The sequence below is a fragment of the Talpa occidentalis genome, unplaced genomic scaffold (assembly GCF_014898055.3).
Source record: "Talpa occidentalis isolate TD23 unplaced genomic scaffold, MPIMG_talOcc4v2.1 talOcc4.16, whole genome shotgun sequence".
NCBI lineage: Eukaryota > Metazoa > Chordata > Mammalia > Eulipotyphla > Talpidae > Talpa > Talpa occidentalis.
Window position 1 is genome coordinate 73,609,755 of NW_023601653.1, and position 9,579 is coordinate 73,619,333.

The window sequence follows — 9,579 nt, forward strand, 5'->3', positions numbered from 1 at the left end:
AAACTTGCCCGCTGTCGGCATTGGTTAGCAGCATAGTCAAGGATTATGTTCGTGTCTCTTTACATCACAACTCTTGTATTCTGCTCCCTGCACCTTGCGTAAAGCTTGGCATGAAAACCTATTCCACTACACCCACCAACTTTGTCAAGCCACCATTTTCCCTTCTCACTCGCCCCTTCTGTTCCTCCACTCCATCATCAGTGCTTTTTCTCTGCACTTCTCAGTCACAGCATTTGGCCACTTCCTCCCCCAGCTGGGGTAAACCTGTAGATTTCTAGCACTTTCAACTTTACTTTGAACAGTTGACAAATGGGAAAGACCCTTAGACTTTTCTGCCTTTGATTTCTCCCCTGACTTGAAGCGAACACCTACTTGAGAAACTGAGAGTCCTTGCCATCACGGTGGGTTGGGTTCTACTTTGGTTTTGCTTCTTGTTATGCATTTTAAAATTCATATGTCTATGACAGAATATTTGGAGACTTAAAAAAAGGGGGAGATACTGTAAATTATTTCTCGATCCTTGCTTATTTCTCAACATAGTCTATTTTAATAGTGATGATGTTTTAGGAAACATTTGACTCTCCACTTACTCCTATAATTACCACACTATTTTTGCACTTAGCATGTCTTTGAAGCTCATGTTCCCTTTTCAAGACACTACTGCCAATTCATGAAGACAGGCGACCATTGACTATTCTGCCCTGTCTGTCAGAGAGTAACCACAAATCCAGTTTCATTTAAAGGACTGGTCAGCTTATTTCAAACAGTTCTGTTATCCACTAGGTCAAAAAAGGCCTCTATGAGGAGAGCATTTGAACTGGCTGATCTTTGGGTAACAATAACTGTGCTCAACCAAGCACAGCCTTGTACAGATCTGACCATTTAAAAATTCTTTGCAATTGAGGCAAGTATAGAATATGTCCTCTGTTCAGAGAAGCAGCTCCTTAGGGAGAGAAGGAATAAATTAATGCACTGATAAATTTAGAAGAACTCTTTGTAGCTTGGTGTAAAATTTTCTAGGGTTTAGACATGTAAAATTTTAGATAGAAGTGACTTTAGTAAGGGCTTCCCTGGTGGCGCAAGGGGTTAAGCACCTCACTATGAAGCAATCTGCGGCCTCTGCAGCACAAGTTCTATCCCCAGCCCACCAGAGAGAAACCCACATGGCTCAGCAGACCTCTCCTGACTCACCTGCTGCTCCCCTCAGCAGTGTATTTCACTCAGTCTGCCTGTTCTGTTCCCCACTCTGTCTCTGGTGAATCCTCTCACCCACCCCTACACCTCTTGCCTGTACCCCTGCTGCCCGTAGCCTCTGCAGCACTGGTTCGATCCCCGGCCTCCGGCGAGGGTCCCACATGGCGCGCAGACCTCTCCTGCCGCCCGCTGCTCCCCTCAGCAGTGTATTTCATCTCTCTGCGTGTTCTGCTACCTGCTCTGGCTCTGGTGAATTCTCTCACCCTCCCGCGCTTCTGACTGTACCCAGGCTTGTCTAAATAAATAAATAAATAAATAAATAAATAAATAAATCTTTAAAAAAAAAACAAAACTCTCACAAAGAAAAATATTTTATAAAATATACAACCTAAATATTAATTTACATATGTCTATTTGGTAGTAAAGGTATAATATAGGGCCCAAATACCCACCAAATTCATGATAGCTGCTGCTTCTGAACGAAGAGGGAAATAGATCTGGGGACAGAAGCACAGGACAGACTGTCCTCATTCACGAATATTCTGTCTTTCCTTCTAAGCACACATGAGGAGTGTACTTACCTACTTTGAAGTTAGACGTGACCATGACTTACCAAGACCAATAAAATGTGGGTGGAAGTATTACCTCTGGGTGGAATTTAAGAACCATAGTCACAATTTACTATGTCCTTTTTCATTTTTCTCTAACAACTAGCATTGGTTCAGATTTCATTCCTTCAGGCTACCTCATCAGCCTGGGTGGTGTGGGAGGACAAGGCACAGACAGCAGAGTCCCTCAATGAGCATGAGGCAGGATTGAGAAACAGACTTTGTTATTTTCAGCCACTACAAATGTGGGATTGTACATTTGTTACTACGTTGTAGTCACACTCATCCTAACTGATACAGAGACTCATCTAGATCTGTAATGTTTTAGTCCTTTTATTTACTTTTCAGGTCTAAGAAACGTTGACTAAATTTAACATTTGTTCATTTGGAGTGGCAAGTCCATGAGTGTTAGATTACCCTATTTATTTATTGGTATTAAAAAGTCATCTGGAATCATTTTACACAGACATTTGATATACAGACAGTAGGGATAATGTAGAAGGCGTGGTATATATTTTGAATGAACTCCCCAGATGCATTTGACAGGCTTCTCTGCCTCTTCCCTGAACTAAAAGGTTAAATAATAAGTATTTTATTCTTCACCAAAGATCAATACAATATTTCCACAGGCCTTGCTATAATAATCTCGACTCCAATCCAAGCTTTTTACAGGAAACAGGCCTATGAAGATTTTCTGTATGACTGTAAAGCCACCAGCCAGAACATTGCACATATGTTGTGCAGGTCTATGTGACAAAATTTTTTTGCATGTAATAAAATCTTAATTTTTATAGTAAATTCCATAGAGTCAGTTGGTTCTCACAAAACACTTCCCTTAGTTTTTTGCCAAACCCTCAAATTAGTAGTCATCCTATTCACACAGTTGACAAATGAGTGTAGTTCCCACAAGAATGTTGGTTGATCTTTTTGTTTAGTTAATAAGCAAGGTGAAAATGGCATGAGTAACTCTTTTGTCAATGGCATGAGTAACTCTTTTGCTGAAAGATTTTCTCAATTAAAATTTTCTTTTTGTCAGCGTTTGACTTACTTACTAAGGTATCCCCACTCCACCACCCTAGTATCCTCTGGATCCTTTCTTCCTCCTTCCTTCCTCTTAATTTCACAAGTTTCACTTCATTTATTGCTGTCCATTGGTTTTTGTAAGCATCTTACTTTGTTGAGCTATGTAAATGTCTAATATTTATCTTTGTCATTCTGACTTGCTTTGCTTCAGATAATTTCCATGGATTCCTTTCATTTTGCCATAAATGGCAACATTCATCTTTGCTATGGCTGAATAGTATTCCGTAGAGTGGATATACCACATCTTCTTAAGCCAGTCTTTGTTGGGCATTTAGGCTGCTTTCATATACTGGCTATTGTAAATAGTGTTGTGATAAAGTAAAGGGTATAATTTTTTGAGTTGATGATTCACATTCCTTGGATAGAAGCCTAAGAAGGGCTGGCTGGGCCAATGTTATTTCCATTTTCAGTTTTTTAAGGTAAATCCAGATCACTTTCCATTATGGTTGCACCATTTTACATTCTCACCATTAGCATACATGTGTTTCCTCTTTCTCTCTGTCATCCTCAGCGCTTGTCAGAGGGATCTTTTTAATATGTGCCACTCTAACATGTATGAAGTGATATCTCATTGTGGTTTTAACCTGCATCTCTCTTATTAGAAGCAATTATGAACATTTTTTCCGTGTATCTATTGGCCTTCAGATTAATATCTTTGGTGAACTGTCAGCTTAGATCTGCTGCCAATTTATTAATTGGATAGTTTGTTTTTCTTTTGTTGAATACATTTTTTATATATCTTGGATATCAGCTCCTTGTTAGTTATGTAATATGTAAATATTTTCTCACTTCCAGTAGGCTGTCTTTTTAATTTACTCATAGTTTCTTTCACCGTGTAGCTTTTTTTTAAATTCGAAGCAGTTCCAATTGTTTACTTTTGCTTTTATTTTCCTTGCCATAGGGGCCAAATGTCCAGAAACATGTTTGCCATATATGTCATAGGAGGTATCACCAATATTTTCTTCTATATATTTTATTGTTGTGGGTTTTATATCCAAATATTTAATATATTTGGAATTTATTTTTATGCCTGGTAGTAGAGCATGATCCACCCTCATTGTTTTATATGTGGCCTTCTGGTTTCCCAGACCCTATATTAAAGAGACAGTCCTTTCCCTATTGTGTGGTCCTGGCAGCTTTATCATAAATTAAGTATTGATATGTATGTGAACTTATTTCTGGGTTTTCAGTTCTGTTCCATTGATCCATGTGTCTATTTTTATGCCCATGCCATATTGTTTTTAGTACTGCTACCTTGTAGTATAGTTTAGCTATACTATAGGTAACATGATGCCTCCATGGGCAAAAATTTTTTAAAAGAATTTAGTTCTTGATTGTGGAAAATTGGTAGGTACCCACTACCTTTACAAATTAACTTTCTATCAATATTTTATTTGGAAAAATCAGAAGCAATTACCTTCTAGTTTCATTTTAAATTTTCAAAAGAAAAAAAGAAAAATCACACATTTTAAAAAGAATTAAAGAAAGAGTTGAAATAGTACACATTAGCAGGCATGTGACTCAAGACAGGCTGTGGAGGTAATCAGTTCTTCAGGCATGTAATGGCTTGGGATACAGGAATGAAAATTTTTTTTTGTAATTTGTTTCCCTTTTTGTTATGGTTGCCAGGAAACTCAGAGACAAATACATACTCAGTATATATGGTAGCCTTCCTGGCTGGCTTCCTCTTACTTTAAATAATCCTGATACTAACTTTATTGTATGTCCTTTGTTTAAGCTATTACAAATCTCTTCAGAAAACAAAAGTAAAGAAAGTATAAATCCTCTCTATCATACTACCTCCTTTTAGGCTCTCTGTGTTGACTGTGCTTTCTTTTTCCTATTACAAGGGAACCCCAGCTGCAGGAGAGGCTTGTTCATCAGTCCTCAGCATGGCCCCTATGCTAAGTAAAATCTTCATATAACCTAGGATTTAGTTTGGATCGCACACATCCATATAATAAGAGTGTGGGCGTATATTTTTAAGTCTACTTCATATTTCTAAAGCAGATGTTTCCAGAACTTTCTCTTCCTTTCCTTCCCACACAGTATTTTATACTAAACATCCAAATGAGCAACGTAGTCATGATAGTTCAGAGGACTCAGTAAAACAGCCAAGCTGTCAATTTCAGAAAAGAAATCACTTTAGAGGTTAAAAAAACTAACAACAACAAAAAAAAAAAAACCCCAACAGCATTATGCAAAAGAGAAGATATTTCAATTCCATTTCTAGGAGTGTCATTGCCTCTCTGTGACCCTGCCTCAGATTTGGCTTTGTTTCTGTATAATATGACATTTCTTTTAATTTTTTCTTTTTTTAAGATTTATTTATTTATGCATACAATAACTGGGGTACAAGCCAGAGGTTGGTGGGGGGGTGGTGAGAGGGTTCACCAGATTCAGAGTAGGGAGCAAAACAGGCAGACTGACTGAAATACACTGCTGAGGGGAGCAGTGGGCAGGTCAGGAGAGGTCTGCTGCACCATGTGGGTATCTCCCTGGCCAGGGATGGAACTCGTGCTGCAGTGGCTTTGGATAGCTTCATAGTGTTGTGTCTTAACCCCTTGCGCCACCAGGGAGGCCCCCTCTTCTAATTTTTTCTATCAATATTTTATTTTGAAAAACTAGAAAGACTTGCTTTCTTATATTTTAAGTTCTCAAAATAAAAATAAAAAGCACACCTCTTAAATAATTTTTTTAAAATATCTTTTTTTTAAAAAAAAAGATTTTTATTTATTTATTTATACAAGCACTGGGTACAGTCAGATGCACAGGAGGGTGAGAGAATTCACCAGAGCCAGAGCAGGGAACAGAACAGGCAGACTAACGAAATACACTGCTGAGGGGAGCAGTCTGTGCCGGGGTTCTTGCTGCGGCCGGGGATCTCGCCGGCGGCCAGGGATTGAACAGGCGCTGCAGAGGCTGCAGGCAGCTTCACAGTCCAGCGCTCAACAGCTGTGCCACCAAGGGAGGCCCACCTCTTAAAATTTTTTTTTAAAGATTTGAAGGGGTGGGGGTAAGCAAATATTGTTTAAAAATAAACAATGATGTAAAAAAATAAAAAAATATTAAAAATATGTAAAAAAAATTTGAAGAAGTATATATTAGGAAATTTGGGAATGAAGACAGGCTGTGGAGATCAATTCCTCAAGCATGTAATGGCCTATGATACAGGAATGAAATCTTAGTCTCCAGGGTAGGACCACTGTGATGTGGGGGTAGAATAATTTCAGACACGGTTATTCTTCAGCATTCCAAGGGCAGTTTGATTTTACATGGAGGGAACTAGAAAAATAGAATTCATGCCAATGTGATCGGCTATCTCCCTGCTTCCAAACAAATCCTCTAAGGAAATGTACAGTAAGAATCATTAAGTAGGTGTACCGACTAGTCTTATCTGGAAAAGTAAGTAATCTCTGTCTTTCTATTGGAGATTCATAATGCATAGAACATATTATAGATTGAGAAGCTGTGCAGAAAAGAAACCTGTTTTAACTTAATTTAGTTCAGTGTCCCAGTTTTCTTTGAGTATGAAACGCTTTTTCTGATCACTTGTATTAACATGTTAGCATGGGGATGTTGCACTAAGGCAGTGTCTTGGCCTGTGAATCGGGAATCCTGGACTCTTGTATATGGCTCTACCACAGTGTTGCTGAGTAAACACATTAGCTGCTAGGGTCTTTTTTTCACCATGTGAGAAAGAAGGAAGATATCACTTGTCCACACATAATAGGTATCAGTTAGATAATGTCCATGAGGACTTTGAATATTTCGGGGACTAGGTTCTATAAAAACAATAACATTATCAACCACAATAGGATAACAAGTCACATCTTAGATGTGGCAGATCTGGATCTAGGCAATGATCCACACTTAGCTTTCTATCCTGGTTGCTAAAGGAATTCATATAAATTCCATTCACCCTGGGAAGCAAAGTCATTTCACTTTGGTGTCTATTTCAAATATAAGGTGAGGAGAATTGAAACAAAGAGGAATACACAAGGTGGAGAAGTAGAAGGACAGTAACAAAAATAGTTAGCAGCTACTGAGTACTTACTATGTGCCCTTCTCAAAATCCTGAGGAATATAAGCTTACCATGACATTATTGAAGTTAAGCGATATTAAATGACTTGTCAAAGTCACACTGGTATGACAGACTTCAAATCCCACACTACACTAATGTTTTCTAACATGGTGCACATGAGATGATCTTAGATGGAAAAAATATATTTTGGTATTTTAATAGTTTTGCATTTTAATATTATTAGGAAAAAAATGCAAAACGGATATGTGGTTTTATTAATGAATATTATAGATGATAATAAACAAAAAGTAAATCTATATAAGGCATATATATATATACACACATATCTCTATGCTTTTAGAAATTACATTAAGATTATAGTAAAGGTGGTATGTGGAAATGTCAAAATCAAAAAGAAAATGCGATAGTGACTGAAGTTGTGGAATTGCTACAAAACCCTCGCCCAACAGAGAAAGTAGAGGCAAAAAGACAGAGATGATTTGGATTCACTTTAACAAGGCTTTGAGATCATCTCTGTCCCCAACCAAACTAAAGTGTCCTCTATGTTCTTCAGAAGGAAGTGCTTGGGAGGAAATGAAGTTCTGTGAATGCTGAACACTGGCAACAGTTGCTGTGTTTGGATGGGGGTGGGGGGTAGGGCAGAGGAAAATATCTACAATTTTGAGATTTGATTCAGGGAAATTCACATACCAACAAGCACAACCTCCTGCAGAGAAGGAAACAAAGCACCCCAGAATCCTTGGCAACTCTCCCCTGATCACATACAGTTGCCTGGTTCATCTTTCAGCTTTGTGAAGAAGGGGAGGATCTCAGGCAATGCTTCTTGATTGCAAAAGAAACCCACTCAGCTGGTGCAAACTAAGGTGGAGGAGGGAGGTAGAAGCAGTAGATGGAATTGGTGGACTTACTGGATTTCTCATAGACCACAAAGATATATAACCAGGAGTAGGAATCAAGACCTATGATTGGTTTTTTGAGTGTCTCATCTCTGAGGTTCTGCTTTCTTTTCTGTTGATTGTTTTGTTTTGTTTTGTTTGTTTGTTTTGCAGCTTCATCCTCTCTTTCTTGAAGCTTCATAAGATGTGACCATGGGGCCTTAGCCCAGATGTGGCATACACATACATCCCTTCAAAATTCTAGCTGCTAGAGGACAAGCATCAGTGTTTTGGGGTCTCTTCTAAATTGCCATAAGAAACTCAGATTGGCCCAGCTTGAGTTTGGAGTTCAGTTCCATGCAGTGCATTACTGCCTGGATATAATGGTCTCTTCTGAAATCCTGCATCTTCACACTGGTTGGTATTGGGTCCTGTGAATTCTAACAGACAAGATTTGGGTCAACGTCCATGAAATTATGTTATCTCTGGTCTCTAGCTTTCCTGGTCTTTCAGTTTGGCAAGTTGTGTTTTGCTAGCTGATGTTTCTGGTAAAGGCTTGGATTTTTTGCATTGGTGTCGCAATGTTTTTGAATTGTACCGGCTCTGGTACCCTTGAGATTGGGAATGATTGATACTCATAGGGTGAAGAGACTGGTATCACTTAGGATATAAAGAAAAGGTATTAGGAAGCTGGGCACTCAGTAGTGACTATGGAGTATCCCCTGGGTCTGTACAGGGTGCCTGGGGAACTGCTAAAGTGGTGTGGATTATAATTATGATAATAGTAATGGTGATAAAAGAAATTAGAGGATGGATTTTGTGAGAAGACATAAGAATATGGATAGAAAAAAGAAGCACAAATAGACATCTCCATGTAGTAAAAAAGGATCTTGAACAAAGGATTCAAGAACTAGAATTCTAGACTTGGGTTAGTCTCTTCGTGATTTCAGACTAATGACTGAATTAGGATGAGAGTCTTAATTTACAAAAATTGGCATGATTCTCTAAGTCAAAAATTTCTGTGACCCTACAGTCCATAGTCTTATGCCCGGAAGTGAAATAGGATCTTGGAGTAAATGGGGTGAGTAGAACTAGAGAATCAGAAAGCTCTGGCTTCTTAGAGGAGATGAAAGAGAGATTTGAAAGGTTTTAGGGCAGGATTTTATAAAAAGGAAAAAACAAGGCTTAGGGTCATAGGGAGGGCCTAAGATAATGGTGTGAGACATAACAATCTGGAGAAAAAGCCATACACCAAAGGTGATGTGGGTAAATCATTCTTTTCTGGGTCTCTGCTTCCTTCAGCTTTGTTTTTCAGAGAAGATTGCACAGGGAAGGAAATGGCAATCAGTTTTGTCTAGCTGAAGCAGAGTTTGATTTTAAGTGTAAAAAAAAAAAAAGCTAGAGTGAGAAAGTCTGGTGAGGTATCTTGAAACCTGTATCAAAGAATTTCCCTGACTTAGAACAGGGCAACTGATTTTCATCATTAAAATCCCTCTGGTTTTTACCATTGAAATTCCAAGATTGCAACCCTCCCTTCCTCTTTGTAAATGTTGGTTAACCTACTGGACATTATCAATGCTTAGGGGAAAGAATCAAGACTGGGACTAACCAATTTTAGTTTAAATACAGGAAAACAGTATCATTACAGGCATTCAAAGGTGAATTACAATCGACAGAGGAACAACCAAAAAAAGCAATTTCAAAGAAAAAAATCCTTCCAATATGCAGAATTACAACCTCTGAATACAATAATTTGCTAGGCTCTATTTTGAT